A 19,900-nucleotide genomic window follows, 5' to 3' on the forward strand; every position below is an offset into this window, starting at 1 on the left:
CCGAATATCCAGCCGGGGAATTGAGATGGACCCGGCGAAAGTAAGGGATGTCCTGGGCTGGGAAGCGCCGCGAACCCGGAGGCAACTCCAAAGCTTCCTAGGGTTTGCGAACTTCTATCGTCAGTTCATCCCGAACTTCGCCCAAATCGCCCTTCCCCTAACCGACCTGCTAAAAACCAAGGGCACTGGGAAACCCCCCAAGCCCAGCATGGCACTCGCGTGGACTGCAGAATGCCAGGGGGCGTTTGAGGAACTAAAACGGCGGTTCACCGCGGAGCCGATCCTGCGCCATCCCGACCCAGACCGGCGGTTTATAATCCAAGTGGATGCATCAGACGTGGCAACGGGAGCAGTCCTGCTCCAACCCAGCCCGGAGGGGGCCATCCACCCGTGCGCCTACGCCTCCCGCAAATTCACCGAGACGGAGAGGAGGTGGATGGTGTGGGAGAAAGAGGCGTACGCGGTCAAGTGGGCGCTGGCCACGTGGAGGCATCTACTGGAGGGGCAACTGAACCGTTCGAGGTGTGGACGGACCATAAGAACCTCGAGGCCCTGAAGACCCCGCGTAAGCTATCCCCCAAACAGGCACGGTGGTCCCAATACTTCGGGAGGTTCAGGTTCACACTGAAGCACATCCCCGGGAAGCGCAACTTCCTAGCGGATGGACTGTCTCGCATGCCCCAACACGCCAGCCTACGGGAGGAGATCGTGGACTCCGTCATCCCCGCCAGCAGGCTGGCTGCAAAGGCGGTGACCCGAAGCCAGACCAAGGGGGAGCGACGGGACGCGGCGCCTGAAGTAAGGCAAGGGTTCGCGGAGGCGGCGGAGCGGGACGCTTGGCTCAAGCAGAACCGAGAGGCGCTAACCGGCCAAGAGGGGTTGTGGTGGCACGAAGGAAAGCTGTACGTGCCCGAGGGTTGCCGACGGGAGGTCATGGAGAGAGCCCACGACAGCCGGAGCGCGGGGCATTACGGCTTCGTAAAGACACTCCACTTAATCCGGCGGCAGTTTTGGTGGCCCACGCTCCGGAAGGACGTGGAGGCGTACTCGGGGGGTTGCCCGGTGTGCGCAACAGCGAAAGGAGCGAAAGGCAAACCTAGAGGCCTACTCCAGTCGGTAGCGGAACCCGACGGCCCTTGGCAAGAGGTCGCCATGGACTTCATAGTGGAGCTCCCGGAGAGTAAGGGGAAGACCGCCATTTGGGTGGTCACGGACTTATTCTCCAAACAAGCGCATTTTGTAGCGTGCCGGCGAGTCCCCACGGCCGAGGGGCTGGCGAGACTGTTCGTGCAACATGTCTACCGACTCCACGGCGCACCTCGACGTGTCGTCAGCGATCGGGGCGGCAACTTCATCGCGCGGTTCTGGCGGGAGTTCCTGAAGCGGGTGGGGACGAAACAAGCCCTATCCTCCGCGGCGCACCCGCAGACGGACGGAGCCACGGAACGCCTGAACGGGGGGCTCGAACAGTACCTGCGCTGCTACGTGGGGCACCAACAGGACGATTGGGCGGAGCTACTACCATTCGCGGAGGTGGCATACAACAACGCCGTCCACAAGAGTACCGGGTTCTCTCCGTTCAAAGTAGCCACCGGGAGAGATTTCGTCCCCATGCCGGAGCTGCCTCAGCCGGAATCCCAGATCAACTCCCTGGACGCCTGGTTCGCCCAAATCGACGAGACCCGGCGAGCGGCGCACGCGGCATTGCAAAGAGCCAAAGCCGACTACAAGAAGCACGCAGACCGCAAGAGGCTCCCCGAGGAAAAATGGAAAGTGGGGGACCAGGTGTATCTGTCAACCAAAAACCTAAAGACGCACCAGGCATCGAAAAACTCAGCCCAAGGTTTGTGGGGCCGTTCCCCATTACGGAGGTCATCAATCCGGTGACCGTCAGGCTGACGCTCCCGAAAAGCCTCGGGAAGATCCACCCGGTGTTCCATTGCAGCCTGCTAAAGTTGCACCAGCCGGGGAACGCCTGGCACAAGGCGGAGGGAGTACCGCCACCCATCATGGTCGGGGGGGAGCAGCATTTCGAAATCAACCGGATACTGGACGCCCGGAGGCACAAGGGGCAGACCCAGCTCCTAGTGCAATGGAAACATTTCCCAAGTCCCACAGCGAATGGGTGAGTAAAACCCAGATAAGGGCGCCGGACCTAGTGCGGGACTTTTACAGTAAATACCCCGGGAAGCCGAAATAGAACCGAGGGGGGGGGAGTTGTCTTCAGGGGGGCGGCATGTCAGGTTCGGTCAGCACGAGGTTTCAGGGAAGCACGGGGCTGCAGGGAAGCTCGCAGCCAGACCACGCGGAATCCACCGGCGGTAGCTAGCGGGGAAAAGAGGAACCGAAAGCGCCGCTAATTAACGAGCCACCTGCGGCCAGCTAAACAGGAAAACCGCAGCGGAAGCTTTTAACTATGAACTGATAACGGCGTGAGCATGCAAGGAACAGGGCCGCAGGGCAGCGAAACAAGATCGCAACGCAGCACAGAACCCGCGGGTCTGCACGTAGCAGGGAGGGACCAACCCAGCCGGAGGGGGACTGGCAATCAAGGACAATGGACTCTGACCGACCCTGCCATCATGAACGATCAAGGGGGACATTGGGGGCCTAATAGTCCACAGCTGCAACGCGATCACGAGGCGGGAAAAAGCGCGGGAAGGGGGGAATATAACAAGTGATGCAATTGTACCAAGCCAGTCCTGGCTTTGCTTGTGACTACTACGTTACGCATGAGTAAACCTTCTTTGTGACCCCGAGGAGAGGCGGAGCGGTCGACGGCAGTCCACCGGGAGGCGAGAGGCGACCAGAGCCCCGAATCTGTGTTTCCGATGCGGAGGCAGAGGCCACCGAGCGGCGCAGTGCCCGACGGAGCGGGAAGGCGCCCCACCACGGCCCGAAGTCAAAACCCCGCGTGCGAACGGGAAAAGGACCGGTGACCGACCGCGGAAGGGGGCAGTGGCGGCGGTGACCGAGAAAGGACGCGGGGGGTGGTCGACCCCGGAGACAGCATCCTCCGGAGAGGACTCGGAGCCGGCGGGAAACGAGGCGCGCTCGCACTGAACGGCGTCTCAGTGCGAGCAGGTGAGTCGAGGCGCGCGGACCCAATAGGAGACGAGGACTGCCCACCGTTCCGGGTGAGGATACACGTCCGGGGGGTGAGATCCGGAGGGGAGGCGCAGCTACGGGCGCTACTGGACTCGGGCTGCACCCACTGCTTGATGCACCCAGCGGTGGTCTCGGGGCTCGGGCTACAGCTGAGGCACCTCCGGGAGCCCATTTCATTCAGCCAGCTAGATGGCACGCTGGCAGGGGGGGGCCCAGCTCAGTATTACACCGAGCCGGTCCAGATGACGATCGGGAGTCACCGGGAAGAACTGAGGTTTGTGGTGGTCCCGGTGGCCGACTACGCGGTGGTACTCGGCTTGGCGTGGCTGCGGCGGCGGAATCCACGAGTCGACTGGACGGCGGAGGCAGTGCGGTTCGGGGTCGACAGACCGGCGAGGGGCGAGAGCAGAGGGGACCGAGCCGTGGAGATGGAGGCAGCCGCAACCACCGGCGGGCAAGCGGAGGGTCCGGGACACCGGGAGACGGGGCGAGAGCAGATGGGGCCCGAGACCCGGGCGGCAACAGCAGCAGCAGCAGCGCCGGGACCCCGGAGACCCGCCATGATCCCGAGGCGAGGGGAGGCAGCGGCGACTGGCGAGGCGACCGCAAAGCGAGGGGCCGGACCCGGGGAACCCCCGACGGGCGGCGGAATCCCGAGGCAGTATCGAGACCTGGCGGCAGCGTTCGGGGAGAAGGAGTCCGACCAGCTCCCACCACACCGGCCCAGTGATTGCGCCATCGAGCTAGAGCCAGGAGCGACCCTGCCTAAGCCGAAAATGTACTCCCTGTCGAGGAGGGAGATGGGGGCCCTGCGCGAGTTCATAGACAAGAACCTAGCGCGGGGATTCATCCAACCCGCGAAGTCACCATTAGCGGCCCCGGTGTTATTCCGGGAGAAGAAGGATGGCTCGCTCCGTATGTGCGTAGACTACCGGGGGCTGAACGCAATCAGCACGGAGTACAGATACCCCCTCCCCCGATGAAGGACTTGATGTCGCATCTGTCTAAGGGGAGGGTGTTCACAAAACTGGACTTGCACGAAGCCTACTTCAGAGTCAGGATCCGCGCAAAAGATGAGTGGAAGACGGCGTTCAACACCCCGCTCGGAAGCTACCAGTTTTCCGTGATGCCGTTCGGATTAAAAGGGGCCCCGGGGGTATTTATGCAGCTAATAAATGAGGTGCTGCACGACCTACTCTACCGGGGCGTCCTGGTCTACCTGGACGACATCCTCATCTACACCGAGACCCTGGCGGAGCACGTGAGCCTGGTGCGCACGGTGCTCCAGAGACTGCTGAAGGCACAGCTGTACGCAAAGCTCTCGAAATGCGAGTTCCATCGAGAGCAACTAGACTACCTCGGCTACCGAATATCCAGCCGGGGAATTGAGATGGACCCGGCGAAAGTAAGGGATGTCCTGGGCTGGGAAGCGCCGCGAACCCGGAGGCAACTCCAAAGCTTCCTAGGGTTTGCGAACTTCTATCGTCAGTTCATCCCGAACTTCGCCCAAATCGCCCTTCCCCTAACCGACCTGCTAAAAACCAAGGGCACTGGGAAACCCCCCAAGCCCAGCATGGCACTCGCGTGGACTGCAGAATGCCAGGGGGCGTTTGAGGAACTAAAACGGCGGTTCACCGCGGAGCCGATCCTGCGCCATCCCGACCCAGACCGGCGGTTTATAATCCAAGTGGATGCATCAGACGTGGCAACGGGAGCAGTCCTGCTCCAACCCAGCCCGGAGGGGGCCATCCACCCATGCGCCTACGCCTCCCGCAAATTCACCGAGACGGAGAGGAGGTGGATGGTGTGGGAGAAAGAGGCGTACGCGGTCAAGTGGGCGCTGGCCACGTGGAGGCATCTACTGGAGGGGGCAACTGAACCGTTCGAGGTGTGGACGGACCATAAGAACCTCGAGGCCCTGAAGACCCCGCGTAAGCTATCCCCCAAACAGGCACGGTGGTCCCAATACTTCGGGAGGTTCAGGTTCACACTGAAGCACATCCCCGGGAAGCGCAACTTCCTAGCGGATGGACTGTCTCGCATGCCCCAACACGCCAGCCTACGGGAGGAGATCGTGGACTCCGTCATCCCCGCCAGCAGGCTGGCTGCAAAGGCGGTGACCCGAAGCCAGACCAAGGGTGAGCGACGGGACGCGGCGCCTGAAGTAAGGCAAGGGTTCGCGGAGGCGGCGGAGCGGGACGCTTGGCTCAAGCAGAACCGAGAGGCGCTAACCGGCCAAGAGGGGTTGTGGTGGCACGAAGGAAAGCTGTACGTGCCCGAGGGTTGCCGACGGGAGGTCATGGAGAGAGCCCACGACAGCCGGAGCGCGGGGCATTACGGCTTCGTAAAGACACTCCACTTAATCCGGCGGCAGTTTTGGTGGCCCACGCTCCGGAAGGACGTGGAGGCGTACTCGGGGGGTTGCCCGGTGTGCGCAACAGCGAAAGGAGCGAAAGGCAAACCTAGAGGCCTACTCCAGTCGGTAGCGGAACCCGACGGCCCTTGGCAAGAGGTCGCCATGGACTTCATAGTGGAGCTCCCGGAGAGTAAGGGGAAGACCGCCATTTGGGTGGTCACGGACTTATTCTCCAAACAAGCGCATTTTGTAGCGTGCCGGCGAGTCCCCACGGCCGAGGGGCTGGCGAGACTGTTCGTGCAACATGTCTACCGACTCCACGGCGCACCTCGACGTGTCGTCAGCGATCGGGGCGGCAACTTCATCGCGCGGTTCTGGCGGGAGTTCCTGAAGCGGGTGGGGACGAAACAAGCCCTATCCTCCGCGGCGCACCCGCAGACGGACGGAGCCACGGAACGCCTGAACGGGGGCTCGAACAGTACCTGCGCTGCTACGTGGGGCACCAACAGGACGATTGGGCGGAGCTACTACCATTCGCGGAGGTGGCATACAACAACGCCGTCCACAAGAGTACCGGGTTCTCTCCGTTCAAAGTAGCCACCGGGAGAGATTTCGTCCCCATGCCGGAGCTGCCTCAGCCGGAATCCCAGATCAACTCCCTGGACGCCTGGTTCGCCCAAATCGACGAGACCCGGCGAGCGGCGCACGCGGCATTGCAAAGAGCCAAAGCCGACTACAAGAAGCACGCAGACCGCAAGAGGCTCCCCGAGGAAAAATGGAAAGTGGGGGACCAGGTGTATCTGTCAACCAAAAACCTAAAGACGCACCAGGCATCGAAAAAACTCAGCCCAAGGTTTGTGGGGCCGTTCCCCATTACGGAGGTCATCAATCCGGTGACCGTCAGGCTGACGCTCCCGAAAAGCCTCGGGAAGATCCACCCGGTGTTCCATTGCAGCCTGCTAAAGTTGCACCAGCCGGGGAACGCCTGGCACAAGGCGGAGGGAGTACCGCCACCCATCATGGTCGGGGGGGAGCAGCATTTCGAAATCAACCGGATACTGGACGCCCGGAGGCACAAGGGGCAGACCCAGCTCCTAGTGCAATGGAAACATTTCCCCAAGTCCCACAGCGAATGGGTGAGTAAAACCCAGATAAGGGCGCCGGACCTAGTGCGGGACTTTTACAGTAAATACCCCGGGAAGCCGAAATAGAACCGAGGGGGGGGGCGTTGTCTTCAGGGGGGCGGCATGTCAGGTTCGGTCAGCACGAGGTTTCAGGGAAGCACGGGGCTGCAGGGAAGCTCGCAGCCAGACCACGCGGAATCCACCGGCGGTAGCTAGCGGGGAAAAGAGGAACCGAAAGCGCCGCTAATTAACGAGCCACCTGCGGCCAGCTAAACAGGAAAACCGCAGCGGAAGCTTTTAACTATGAACTGATAACGGCGTGAGCATGCAAGGAACAGGGCCGCAGGGCAGCGAAACAAGATCGCAACGCAGCACAGAACCCGCGGGTCTGCACGTAGCAGGGAGGGACCAACCCAGCCGGAGGGGGACTGGCAATCAAGGACAATGGACTCTGACCGACCCTGCCATCATGAACGATCAAGGGGGACATTGGGGGGCCTAATAGTCCACAGCTGCAACGCGATCACGAGGCGGGAAAAAGCGCGGGAAGGGGGGAATATAACAAGTGATGCAATTGTACCAAGCCAGTCCTGGCTTTGCTTGTGACTACTACGTTACGCATGAGTAAACCTTCTTTGTGAACCACACGTGTCACGAGAGTTTCTCTGTCGAACGGGGCAAATCTTACACTGCCTATTCTTCTTCTATCTCCTAAACTCAAAATCTGTTGCAAAGGGTTCTCTGATTTTGGAAGGGCATAGAGGAAGAGAAAGGGTAAATCTGGTTCAGTGGGAAACATCACTTTTCAGTGGACTGACTCTTTTGAATATAATTCCAAAGCTGCTAGCTTTCTAACATTTCTGTTTGCATGTGTATTTTATGACATTAGTTTAACAAGTTTTCAGCAGGAATGTATAGACAGAATGAAGGAGAAAGGTTTTTAAAAGGAACAGAACCAGAGAGAAAAGAGAGAGAGCAAAAGGGAGAAAAGTTGGTTGGTTGGTTGGTTGGTTGGTTAGTTGGTTAACCTCCTAAGATATCCATGAAGTTGTTCATGTTTACTTTGAAACAATTCCCAATGAATTCAGTGGAATTTATGTATACATTTTATACTTCATCTTCCCATCCACCAGGAAAATCACAGCTAGTTACAAAAGTTAAATCACCAAATTATTAACACTTAATTTTAAAAGACCCATGAAAAAGTCCTCTTAGAAGAGACTAGTCTGACATAATCCAAGGATATTTAGGATTGCAATCTTGATATATGAAGCCAAGTCAATCTATAGCATTCATGTGTTTTGAGGATCATGATAAAAAAAATCAGAAGCCTGACAGAATCCCTGTTCATGCATCTTTTTTTCCAAAATGATTAATTGCATTTTTTCCTGCAGTACAAAACATCCTTCAAAGATATGAGGAAGTTAAACTGGTAACTGATTAAAAAAACAAAAACAAAAAATCTGGCAATAGAAATTATTGGATTAATAGCTTACAGAAGCATCACAGGGAAGAGACAAGTTCTGAGAGAACTTACACTGTTATCCAACATGGAAGAAAAAAATAATCCTGATTTGCAAAGGGCTGGTAAAGCAAGTTAGAAACATGTTCAGTTATTAACCCGGAAAATTAGAACTCTGTTAGGGCTAAGATACTATATAAATGCACAATTGTGTTCCTGATAGTTCAATAATTGCTCAGTATGGCTTTGGATCTTAATTGCAGCAGTACAATATACTTATATACAGACACATATTGTTTCCAATATAAGAGAAACTAGAATTACCTTCTTCAATGAAGACAATTACTTTGGTTCAAACAGATCATCTCAAGCTATGTACACCAAAAGATGTACAGAAAACCCATTCTGCTAACCATGATGTACCTGAACTCACTCTGTTAAGTGGATATTAATTAACACTACTTTACAATAGAATTCCTATGAAATTGCACACATTATATACGCATTAAAACCCAAAAGGCTCACCAAAGCGCTCCCTGTGATTAATATTGTAACAAAGAAAAGTGGAGAATCACCATGATTTATTGCCAATTAGTGACAGATGTTGTCGACTTTTCTTTAAACAGATGAAATAGCCTTAATATTATGCCATGGGCAAAAAAGAGTGGGGGCGGGGGAAGAGAGAGAGATCACGTGGTTCAGACATGGGATTCAATGTTCATCCTATAAAGGAATTTTTGTGGGATTCAAGTCCAAATGGAAAGGGATCTACTAGATTTCATGGAAGTTGGTACGACCAGTACTGTTTTTCCCCCCCTTGTTCTGGTTTTATTTCCTACACTATTAATAATTAGATGCTTGACGCGTGCTAAAATCTTCCACTTGATGCTCTGGGAGATTTGAGAGAGGAAAAGCTCCCTCCGCAAATCTTGGCTCCTGGAGGCTCCGGACAATCCATTCGAGCCTCTCTATTCTTCCTTGTATGCAGTTGTGCTTAACTGCCAATAAGGCACTGTGTGAAGCAGAGAATTAAATTAAAAGTTCAATAAACACTGATCAATATTCGTGTAAATATTGAATCCATAAAACGATCTTCTCCTTAACTGTAGTTATACTGCAGGTGTTCGTCCGTGCCCTCCCTGCCGGAATGGAGCTGATTGTTTTCCAGCTTCCAGCCCAGCTCATAAAAACGTTGCCGGAAAGGCCGGCGCGCTTCCAAGCCGCGCTCTGCCTCGCAAAGTGTGGCCGGGCGCCGAGCTCGCCCGCGGAATGAAGAAGTCGTCTTCTGTCTAACATGTAAATAAATCATCAGCCTCACTTACTTGACCACTGGCTGCTTGTCATTCAGGGAAATAATGGTTAATCGATGGCTAATCGATGAAGATGTGTAACGTATTAGTTTGCAGTCCTTCATCATCCTATTTTCTTCAATTGCCTGGGGGGCTGTGTTCGTTACTTACAGAATCGATGGCGGGGGGAGGCGATCCTTTCACTCGCGCGGAGAGCCCGTCAGCGGCGCTCTGAGGGAAGAGGGGAAGGGGACGGGGACGGGGTTTGCCCTTGGGCGGAGGGCGAGGCGCTCGCCTCTGGCTGCAGAGGACGAGAGCTGGGAAGCGGGGGATACCCCGAGCGGCGGGGAGGGAGAAACGGGACACGGCACGAGTCGCTGCAAGGCGCGCGGCAGTCGGGGAAGACAACTTTTCCGGGCTCCGCAAGAATCAGGGAAGGAACGAAAAGCGCCGCGTGCCTGAATCGGAGCACGCCTGGAGGGAAGTGACAACCCAGGCCAGGGAGGCCGAGGGGCCATTCTCCCCACTTCCCACCCCAAGGTCACACTGAATGCTGCCCTTGTTGCGTGTGGACGCGCTGGACAAGTCCTCCGTCCGAGTCACGCCCAAAAAGTTCCTCCTAACCGAACGCTCCGGGAAACAGCAAAGATGCGCAAAGACGCGGGCAACGTTTCCGCCATGCAAAATGCCCAGTTTTAATGTGTTCCTTTTTAAAAAAAAAAATCCATTTATTTATTTTAAAGGAAATGTAAGCTTGTTGCCACCGGTATCAGGCTGCGACAAGCCTGACTGGTCTCCTTTAAGCCCCTGCGGAGGGCCGCAATCAATGCATTAATCATGGCTTTTAGCATTTCCCTTGCAAATCCGCGCCGCTGACCGTCACCGGGAGCGCGGGTGAAGCCTAAGACACATTCAAGTCTTTTCGGGAAATAGTTGCAGCGGAACAGGACGGATTCAAAGCGTAGCATGTGCGTATGTATGCAAGGGATACCCGCGCGCGCAGGCCCGGGTCAGCCGCGGAGTTTGCGTATTTATACGCAGCCACGGAGTGTGTGAGCGTGAGTTCGGGTTAGCCGCGGGAGTTTGAGTGTCAACAGCACCCTCTTGTGGCCGAAAGCCTCCAGGTAGCCTCCCGCCAGCACTTAAACGTGCCGCTTTGGTGGAACTTCGGTGTCTGTCCGTTTGAAGCTTTCCAAATGGGACCTCGCCGTCAAAACGTGGAGTCGGACCAGAGGTGAAAAGCGCAGCAGCTTGTTCAAACCTAGGTCCGCCCTAACCAGGTCAAGGGGAAAAAGATCGACGACGAGGAGAGGATATTCCTCTATGCCTCAAACCGTGCTGGGGGGTCTGCCAAGCCAAATAAATAAATCTTTCAAAATTTCTGAGTTTTAATTTCTAGTACAATCAATATCAATAGATATAACCCACATAAACCAAAGCTCTTTGGGGTCCTCAATCGTTTTTAAGAATATAAAGGGATCCTGAGGCCAAAATCTTTGAGAACCACTGCTCTGTTCCCAGCATAACTTTCTGCTGGCTTCTCCTCCCCTACGGCCAGGGTCCAAACTCAGCTGAGGGGGCAACCTATTGGAAAATTGGGAAACCATGGCCCTGTTCGTCCCCAAATTAGCAAGGCGCTGATTTGGAGGTGATGAGGGACTTCTCTCTCCCTAACCCAGCTTTTAGAGGCGGGGAAGGTGGGGTGGAGGGATATCTTCTAAAATGTCCCTTAAGGAAAGGCTGGCTATAAATGTAATAAAACAAATAGGGCAGCCTAATAGAAGGGTTAATCACATCTCTGGATTAACAGCCTTCTGGGGCCCAGAACACTTTTATGGTATTTTTGTTAGGTGTTTTCAACAGCAGCAGATAAACAAGACCAAGTCTGCTGTTTGAGGAAGCATTTGTTGCTTTTTAAAAGAAAGGATTCGTTGGGAAAGAGAGAAGAAAAGGCTAGTATAAGGATGAAATGATACTGAAAGTGACCATTTGCCTTTTCATGTATGTATGTATGCACAGGGCTTGTATGCCTCTCCAAACTGTCGTTTATTGTAGCTACTGGGGCTTTTAAAAAACATTTTAATCAAAATTGTGCTTTGATGTACTGTCCCCGGTCAAAAAGAAACCCTATCGAGTGTTTGGATTGGATTTGTTTTCAGGATTTTCTATTCCTTTTGTTTCAGATACTGAAACAGCAAACAGACTATTTAAAATAACAGCAGATGAGCTGGTGCACGCACACACATAGGTCAAATTACATAGGCACCGTGGGGAAAGAAAACCACTTTTGTAATATTCAAATACTGCAAGTACTGTACATGATAAATCTGCCACTGAATTTTCTGAGGTAATGGAAAGGATGGCAAAAATGAACATAAAGGATAAAGAAAAGATACTTCCGGAGCTTCAGTCACTCCACTGCATGTCTGCAGTTGTTGGCTCCTTGGCCTTTGTTATCCACAGCTCAGACGGACGAAAGCAGAGGAGGAACTGTGTAAGGTGGTGGTGACACAAGAGTCTTCAGGCTAGAAAGCGTGTGGGTTCAGCTTAGGCCTAGCACGAAAAGCCCTTGTACCAGTGCAGTCAAAACTACTTAAGGTGCCAGATGCAATTTGTTTGTTACTCGCCAGTTGCTGATTTTTGCTATGTCCTTTTCAACTCCAAAAAAAATTAAAAATGTTATGTTCCGCATCGTAGCATTAGGTTTAGTTCAACTTAATTTCTTTATATGTTGCACTTGTTTTTAAGACTATTATTTTTCCTTTCCTTTAATGTGATGCTGTGTTGTTACAACATGCAGCCACAAGAACTTGATGATATCCTTGGAGAACGCTGGTCTTTGCATTCTGAAGCAAAATGACTCTGTCTGTACCTTCCACGTTCATCTGTAGATTGGAACCTGGGCATTCATTAATTGTCCCAAAGAGGACCAACAGTTTCTGCACCAGTAGGAAATGCAGAGACTCTTTAAAAGGCACACTCTGCTTTGAAGGAGACTATATTCTGAATACAGATTTTGAGAAAAAAATACACCTGTCTCCTGTGAAGTGGTTTGTAGTCTACAAAAGCTTACACCGTAATAATTCGGTTAGATTTTAAAGAAGTATCTTAAATTTGGATTTTTAGAAGACAAAAGAAAAATCAAAAAGAGAACAGGCTTATGATTGAAAAAAATGAAAGTCACACATGTTGAATAGACAGTTTCTTCATAATTAAAAGGCAATTAACATTGTTTGGTTAGAACAATATAAGCACTAGGAGTGTGCAAAATCTTCAAAAGGAGGTCTTCTTGCAGTACATTGGCACAAGCAAACCCCCCTCCCCCCCCATCCAAGTGTTCCAAAGGCTGTGTCTTCCACAAGGCTTGGGGCATCTGCTTCAAAAGCTCTTCCAATTCGTCAGAATTCAACATTTAGAGAGGATTACATTGGAAAAGGAGAGTTTTAGGAATTCTTCCAGAATGCCACCAAGGATATAAACACTTAACACTGGACATTTTGAGTAATCTATGCAAGGATATCTAGGCATCTTGGGTTACTCTCATTCCAAGGGCCCCTTTTACTACCTCCTCATAATCAACCTGTATCCTGGCACTCTAAGATTGGTGAGTTTAGAGCAGTAACCAGGGCAGAAGGAATGGATTCTGACAAAGATCCTGCACTCAGGCCTGGCTCAGTGTGCAGAAAACTCAGTCGGATCACTTGATCATTCTTCTGAAGAATTATCCTCAGGAGGCCATGACAATCTGTACATTAATTAGCTACCTAATGCTACCTTTTGCCAGAAAGCGTTAATAAAACCTACCATGAATGCACAATTATTTCTCCGAGATACAATGAAAGAGATAAGTTTATCAGGTGAACATGCTATAGCACTAACACTTACCTGAAAATACCCTTTTTGCTATTTGTACACAATTCATTTTGCACTATTTAAACAACTTTGCCGTCAATATTTACAATGAAACCAGAATACACCCAATAATACAACACTAGTGAGCACATTAACAAGTCACAGAAAATTACTATTGTGTTTGCTGAATAATATTGGAAGTAGCAGGATACGAACATTTTACAAAAATACACCAACTATATCAGCAGGATTTGCACATCAGGAGTTTATTGAACAAGCTATATTGGTCTGGTTCACAGATGATACTAAGCAGTAATAGGTGGCGTTTTGCATCACACTAAGCCAAAACAATTAAACAAACTGCACTGTGACATTAATGTTGTATGAGAACAATACTCCAGTGACCAACTTTAGATCTCATCTTTAACATTCAAATTTAGTATTTTGACATCCATAAGAAGTACCACTTAAATGCATCTCCAAAGGGACCACATTCATGTTTTCTCCTGTCCTAGCAACATATGTCCTATCTAAATATAATTGGTTAACTCTGATTATGATCCCAAGGACACTGTGAAACCAGAGTTGACTTTGTTGAATTAACATGTATGAAACGACAGCAACAATGAGACATTTTCATTGGGCTACAAGGAGAAGCTTCAGGGACTGGGATAGCCTTTAGCCATGATCTAACAGATACAGATTAAAATGTATCCAAGATTAATACAAAGAGTAACCATGGTATTACATCCTGGTTTGCAGCCAGTCCTCGACCATGGTTCAAGTATGCAGATATGTTAGTTATGTAACACTTAACTGCAATTGAGAAAAATCTACGTCTGCTATGCATGAGATCTTAAGATACCTAAGTGCTTTCATCTTTACGTTTTTCTGAAGATTCAGCAGTACGACCAAAGCGTAGGAAAACCAGGCATATCTTATCTGCCCTATCATCACCACACATAAGCAGTACATGTTAACATCTCATTGTCTGAAGACAGTCAAAATTTATCCTAGGCCATGTTGTTTCTTCTCTGAGTGTCTGCATGTTTGTTTTAAAAATGGATGTAAATGCTAGAGTATCTGGAACAACCTCCCAGTGACCATAAGATTTCTGCCTAAATTTTGAAACTTTGGCATCAAACTTTTATTTCCAAAGACTCCAAGGGCTCCACATAAATAGCCAAACAAAATTTAAAATTCAATTTATAAAGACAACTGACAAAATGAAAGTAAATAGAATGATGATACATGTTTATTGACACAAATGATGTTAAATATCATATTTATATCATCAGCAAAACAATGACAAATGAAAGACTCAGCAAAGGTTATGGTTTGACAAAATAACATTTTTAAAAATGTGGACACCAATCAAATTGCTGGAAGCATCAATGATGCAACACTTTCTGACACTAAAGTCTTTACTTCTGCTTAAATATATATAGGATTGTTTGCTGCAATGGCCTAATGTCAACTTTTGTCCATAAACTCTTTCATAAAACAGAAACAGAAAAAATGATTTAAGCAGCTCAATTTGTCTGTTTATCTTAATCTTTAACTATTCCCATATGCCTTAGCTACATGATGTATGACTCCTTATAAAGCCATTTTTCACTGATATCCAAGACAAAAAAAAAAGTCAGGCTAATAACCTTTTACCCACACTACTTTCCAAAACAAGTGGCAAAGCAGACTTTAGGCTGTCAGAAAAGTTATGGTTATTTTGATCAATCTAGGCCCTTTTGGAAATTGTTTGCATGCAATCTATATACTGTACTCACCTTTAACCATCAAATTCCAAAGAAACCTGGAGGTATAACTCCAGTTGTAATGTCTCAGATTGCAGCCAAAGGTGGAAGATTCAGTTTCAGTAGTCTTAAGATTGTACTGAAGTGTGATGATGGTACAATATTGCACTTTTGAAGTCAGGCACTTTTCATAATAGCTGCAACCAGTTTGTAGGTTGCCTTGTAGAGCCTCTATGTATTGAGAGAGAGAGAGAGAAAGAGAAAAAAAGGAAGGAAGGAAGGAAGGAAGGAAGGAAGGAAGGAAGGAAGGAAGGAAGGAAGGAAGGAAGGAAGGAAGGAAGGAGCAGCTCACATGGCCAGCGTCTGGGGTAGGATAAGGATAAGGAGTTCCATGTGGGCCACTTACGTAAGCAGGGGAAATCAAGCTGGATAGTTTGCTACAGGGAATATAACACTTACTGAAGAATAAAGATCTAGTTGTCTGCTGTAGTTGTCTGTGAAATCTGCTTGAAAGCTCTGAGTTCAGCCAGCAGGAGGCAGAGTAGAAAACAGCCCCCCACCCCAAAAAAAGCTCCAGAGAGAACACTGGGTAGTCTACCCAAGGAGGAGGATGGTGAATGATCACAGGGTGTGGTACCATGGCGAAAACAATGCCAGACTGAATTTTGACATGATACAAAATGCACTGAAAGTGTTAGGTAATGAACAACTTGCCGTTCAGGAACTTCTAGTAGCCAACTGGAGAACTGAAGACCATTTTTAATATTCAGATTGCCTTAGTGTGAACTTCCCAGAGGATTTTCTCGTTGACCTGTGTTTAGCTGCTGAGGGGAACATAAGTTGAGCCCTACAGGTTCAAACTAAAGGCCCATCTAGTTAAGTCTTCTGTTCCCACATGCCAACAGAATGCCCACAACATGGACACAAAGAGAAAGGTGCCTTCTTGTTGTTCATGTTGTGGGACAGGAGAAAAGGACAACTGAATAGATTTGGAAACATACAATCAAACAAACCATGAACTGTGTGCAACTCTCAGAAGTGTGGTTTGCAAAGTGGGGAGATGATTTTTTTAAAAATTGTTTACAGACAACTTGGAGAAGCAGTGGTGAATAAATGTGGGAATAGTAAGGATTACAAATGCAACAAAATACAAATGAAATGTTTTCACTTTCTCACATTGTTACATATGCGTACTATTACCTTTACAAGTAACAACAAGATGGCAGAAGACTCCCTGTGGTTTTCCTGAAGCTTGTTTTCCACATAGAACAGAAGTAGACAGTATGTGCTTCCAAATGTTCTTGAACTTCACTCCCATTACATAGACAATGCTAAGGGATGTTAGCAGTTGCAGTTCAGCAACATCTGGAAGGACAGATGTTGCCTACTCCTGACAGCCTTCCCCAGCTTGGCATCTTCCTGATTTTGGAGGTCCTACCCAAAGGAATTCTGGGAGTTACAGGGTCTTAATTTCCCCTTCATATTTGGAGAGTATTGAGAATACTCCTGTGAATATGGAACCATCATTTCAAAAGAGACATGCTTTTATTTCAAGGCAAATAAGCAATTAAAAGTGCCAGTTCTCACTGGAACCTTATGTCTCTCAATTAATATTCCAAAATTCAGGGAGTATATGCTTAATACAAGTAGCATTTCCATAAAAGATAATATAAAGATATAACTGCTTGTTAATTAAGGCGAAACTGGTGGGAATCCTCCAGAAAGTGGACTAATTTTCACCTGGGATCTCTTCCTTCACTATTACTAGAACTAAAATGGCTATTTTAAAAACTTCTAGTGAGCTTGAGAAACTGACTGTGGATCATGTATACAACACAGGGTCAATGCTGTATTGAATTTTTAGACCATTTTCAGACTACCTTCTGGCAATGGAAACATTTTGACCACTGACACTCCCTATGGGTATATCTGACTATCCTGGTACCATGCGCCATTCCCCATTATTGAATCTACAACAAACTGCTGTAGGTTATTCATTGATTGAGTGTTTAAGTGTATTCTTTGGGAGTAAATGGAAAGTGAATTCTGTAGACAGCCACAGAAAATAAAATTCTAAAAAATCAGCAGAATTCCTGGCTTTGTGCAGTGGCACTAATGTGATTACTACTACTACTACTACTACTACTGCTACTACTACTACTATTATTATTATTGTTATTATTATTATTATTCCACTTTCCTGAACCACTTTCTATGGATAGGGTTGTTTTTTTTTGTTTTTGTTCTTCTATTCACAGGAGATGGATACTTTGTCTGAACAAAAAAAAAAAAAAATTAAGTCATCACCAAGATGACTATGTAGGGACCTAATACCAAGGCATATTCTTACATTAACTTCTTTATCCAAATCAATTATAACATGCAACGCTCTTGTTAAATAGCCCCAATCTGCAAGCAAGAAATGGCCTTAAAGAACGGCTGATGGAGGCCAGGGCAAACAGGCTCCGTTTTTACAATGTCTGTGCCCTTCCATCTACTATCTATATACTACCTGGAGAGTTAAGGAAAAACACATGTTAGAGAAGGGGAAATTGAGAAAAAGAGGCAGAAGAGCCCTCCAGAGGCAAATCATCTGATTGCTTGTGGACAGAGAGAAAACAAAACTATCTAAACATCTTTTTCTGTAGGGTAAAATGGGACTAATCCAGCCTAAGTTCATCTGGAGGGAAAGGTATGAGAGCATGGGGAAGGGACCGAGCTGACTCATACAGGACCTGCCTTGTGTAGATAACGCTCCTCAGTCCTGTTCTCAGCTTCCTCAAGTAGGGTTGGAAAAGACCCCAATTTGAAACGCTGGACAAGCCCTGTCACCAGTAGGAGAACATCTTGGGTTAGACTAACAGTAGCCTGGCTTAGTAGAAACTACGGCTTACTCTATAGTACTGCTTTCCAAAACTTAAGCTCTGTTATGAATCCATCCCTAATTTTATTTGATTGCTGGCCAATCCATAGCTAATCTCCCCCCGCTCCCAAGATGCACTATGGGGATGATTTTCTGTAGAAAGCAATGTGGGTTTCTTTCTACATAAAGGACATTACTACGAAACCCTGCTGGGAAGTGACTGGCAGACAGTTGGGTTGTAGGTTGGGATGATCGACCCTGTGGCTTGATACAAAGGAAGAGGTGTGTAAGTGTGATGAAAGCCAAAAGGCAGAGGCAACAGGTCTCTATCCCGTATGAATGAACAGTAGGGAATGCCGGTTCGCTATTTTGCCTAGGGCAGAAAAATGCTTCATGCATACCAGAGAAAGGCAAAGAGTAGAAGATCTAAACTGTTGCCATTAGCCTCCAAAGAGTGAAGCCCTCTTCCTGGATGAAGACGTGGATGTCATTCAACATTCAGGGCTTGGAGAGGATGTTTAAGTCTCTGGAGGCTAAGCTGCATTGAAGGGAGTATTTCTCAAGAATAAATCAAATGTACTTTAGGACCCTTGCGCGAACAAATATATTTTCACAGGAATCTGGCATGTTTCCAGACAGGAACTGTTCATGTTTGTTGAGTAAATAATACAGCTTTGAGAAACACTTTTCAAATCTGTATACACCTGGCACAGTTCATAAACACTTCAGTCAAGTGGGCAAATAAGACTAATTGTAAGCACCACAAGGAATTTAGAGAGTGCATTAAAGAGATTTAAGAATTCATTTAACCTCAGAATTGCTGCATCACCCACCCAGACTCACTAAATCACTAAAATACTTTATAGAGTTTGTGTAGGTGTGTAGAACAGAAAAAGCCCTGCCAAAATCAAAATGTCAACCAGGAAGGAAAAGGGAGTGCAGAGGAAATCCTGAAGTTAAACTAACATGACCAAACTTTATGATTTCAGGAAAAAATATACAGGAAAAAAATGAGTGTTGCCTTTTCTTCAGCATTACCTTTCAGTCCATATCAGTCTCAGTTATGGGAAAAAGCATTCTAGCCGAATGGCTTATCTAGGAATTCACTTCTTCCAGACGATTAGCAGGAGCTGTTTGTTCTGCACACCAAACCTGCGATGCCTGCAGCCAGCAGAGACAGAAAGGTGATGCAAAAAGGCCAAGTGGTCACCGTCTTTAGAGAAATCTTGACACAACCTCCTGGGTATGCAGTCAGTAGCAAGGAGGAGTAAACATTGCCCTTGTCCACAAGTCAAAGGATAAACCTGAGCTACAAGAGTGCAGGGTGATTCTGAAAGACACATTGACAGTAGGAAGTCCTTCTGGAAAGAAGTCCTTTCCACATGAATGAGATTGCCGAGGCAGACAACGGTGAATGGAATCGGTGCGCGTGTGTGCATAGTAAAGGTAGAGGCAGAGCATCACCTATTATGATCCAGCTTTCCCATCTGAAGTGGGCTTCAGACGTGCTGGGCGATGGGTTCTTTCCTCCCCTTGTTAGGAATTGGGGGCAACTTCTTTTTGCTTTTATGCATTATAGCTTTAAATAATGAATGCAGCTTGTGTAGGCTGGCTGTGGCAATGGATCTAGATAGGCAGAAGCCATTTTAACAAATGAAATGAATGGGCAGTTTTCAGATAGCTCATCTGAGGCTCAAAAAAAAAAGTCCACAATGCATAAAACAGAAATTATAAATAACATAAAAAAATAGGCCAGAGTGAGAAGTCAGGAACTATAGGCAATATCAACAAAATGTGATGTAAGTATCAGGTTCCTAAACCAAGGGAAGAGAGGGAGACTGAATGGCTGCAACAGGGAACAAATCAGAAGCAAGAGTTCTGGTCCTGGTGTTCTCAGTGGACCCCGAGAGACACAAGTCCATCAGCCCAAGTTCTCATCTCCTTTCCTCAGCCCCCGTTTCCTTCTTTTTTCTTTCCCTTCATCAATCTGTCTAGAATCCAGGAGACGGTGAGTTCTAGTCCTGCCTTAGGCATGAAAGCCAGCTGGGTGACTTTGGGCCAGTCCCTCTCTCTCAGCCCAACTCACCTCACAGGG

The sequence above is a fragment of the Python bivittatus genome, unplaced genomic scaffold (assembly GCF_059951505.1).
Source record: "Python bivittatus isolate LINGU-HERP-01145 unplaced genomic scaffold, Pbiv_v1 ctg000480_np1212, whole genome shotgun sequence".
Taxonomy (NCBI): Eukaryota; Metazoa; Chordata; class Lepidosauria; order Squamata; family Pythonidae; genus Python; species Python bivittatus.